Here is a 2,178-nt window from a genome sequence, read left to right on the forward strand (position 1 = left end):
GAGATTACAGCAGTTGTTGGAGGATAAAGAAAAGAAACAAGAAGAGAGATTACAGCAGTTGTTGGAGGAAAAAGAAAGGAAACAAGAAGAACGAGAAAAGAAACAAGAAGAGAGATTACAGCAGTTGTTGGAGGAAAAAGAAAGGAAACAAGAAGAACGAGAAAAGAAACAAGAAGAGAGGCGACAGCAGTGGTTGGAGGAGAAAGAAAATAAACAAGAAGAGAGACTACAGCAGTGGCAACTGGAACAAGAAAGGAAGTCTCCAACAGTTGCGGAAAAGTCAGCAGTAAGTACAGGAAAGTCAACAACAGTGGCAAGAAGTACAAATGGAAAACATTAGTAAATTTCAAAGTGAATTAAATACATTAAAGGATGATTTACTGTCTTTTACACAAGGAGGATATATTAGCCATGGACCTAATCAGCCTCAGACAACGGGAAGCCCCTTCTAGACCCCGCAGCTAAATCCCAATGCAGACATCCTCAGTCCTGCCAGAAGTCACATTCCAGACATGAGTGTCAGCAATAAGGGTGATCTAATACGAAGGAAGCCACAGGAATTCGATGGGAAGGCACTGTGGGAAGCATATAGAGCACAATTTGAGTTTCTGGTAGAAATGAATGTATGGACAGAGGAGCAGAAAGCAGTGTACCTGGCAACGAGCCTGAAGGGACAACCACTTGAAATACTTGGACAGTTGTCAGCAGACGATAGGCACAACTCTATAGCACTGGTAGCTGCTCTAGAAATCAGGTATGGAACTCGAAATCAGTCCAAAGTCTACAGGGCTAGGTTTAGAACTAGAGTCCTGCTAAAGGGGCGAGCCTGCAAGATCTGGCACAGGATTTGGAAAGTATGGCACACAAGGCCTGCCCAACTGCACCACCCGATCTCCTCAAGTTGTTGCTGAGGGATCAGTTCATAGATGCCTTGGACAGTCCACAACTGAAGATACAAGTAAAGCAAGCACACCCCTCTAGTATGCAGGATGCAATGGCCAGAGCTCTTGAATTCGAATCATATGTTAAGTACAGCACAGAGATACCAAGGTTGGTACAGTCATCAGGATTCAAGGCCAGAAAAGGTCAGCTTTCAGAGAAGTTTGATGGACTTTGCTGGTACTGTAACAAACCTGGCCACAAGAGAGCTCAATGCTGGCAACTTCAACTCAGGGAAGATGCCACAGAAGATAAGATTGCTACCCAGAAAGGTTGTTGGAACTGTGGAGAGCAAGGACATATGAGGAGCCAGTGTAAGAAGTATAATACCAATAAGTCAGCCTCTGGGGAACCAGTAGTGGTTGGTGCTGAAGAACGCCCACCAACCCCCATTGTGAAAGTCCCAACAGCTAAGTGTAAAATGGCTAGTACACAGTGTCTATGTGACAGGGAAGCTGGATGGCCAAAAGTGCAACTTTGTCATAGATTCTGCATCTCAACAAACCCTTGTGAGTATCCAGGTGCTAGATCACAAAGGAGTACCAGAAGCCATACAGAAGCTCTATAGTGTGACAGGACATTATGCAAGGTTGTAGGGACCAGTGTGGGTAACTATTGAGCTCATGGGCATAAAAGACAGACACAAAGTATACTTGGCTGACATTGAAGACCAATGAATATTAGGGTTTGGACTACTTACTACCGAGGAAGTGTGTAGTTAACTTCGATAAAATGACGATTGGGAACAATAAAGGCCAAATTCCAGTAAGTGTTGCTGCATCTGTTGATTTGCATGTCACAGCACTTAAGTCAACTACAATACCCCCTATGTCAGAGAAGATAATTTGGGGTAGAATAAAAGAACATCTCCAAAAAGCCCAATGCTTGTGGAAGCAGTGGAAAACCCATCCAGGCCAGTGGATGTGAAGATTGGAAGGTCACTTGTGGCAGGTCATCAAGTAGTACCCATAACAGTGGCCACTTTCTCTAAATGTGAGCAGACACTTAAGGAAGGGTCATTGTTGGGGGTGTGCCAGGAGGCAGAGCTAGTCAATGTTGAGGCAATAGATACAACCATAAAGAAAGGACATTTTCTCCCAGAACATTTAACTGACCTCTATAAGAAGAGCATAGCCCATTTGTCATCATTACAGGCTCTTCAGGTGAGGGAACTTTTGGTGAATTATGTAGACGTCTTTTCGAAAGGAGATCATGACCTCGGCTGCACAAACCTTGTAG

At 44.1% G+C, this 2,178-nt stretch overlaps 1 protein-coding gene across 1 annotated transcript in view; it reads right to left on the reverse strand.

Moving 5' to 3' along the window:
• The window catches only part of LOC111085693 (maltase-glucoamylase, intestinal-like), a 39,126-nt gene that overhangs the window by 1,576 nt on the left and 35,372 nt on the right, over window positions 1-2,178 (reverse strand). The gene's annotated exons all lie outside the window — the stretch shown is intronic.

Source organism: Limulus polyphemus, unplaced genomic scaffold (assembly GCF_000517525.1).
Source record: "Limulus polyphemus unplaced genomic scaffold, Limulus_polyphemus-2.1.2 Scaffold557, whole genome shotgun sequence".
NCBI lineage: Eukaryota > Metazoa > Arthropoda > Merostomata > Xiphosura > Limulidae > Limulus > Limulus polyphemus.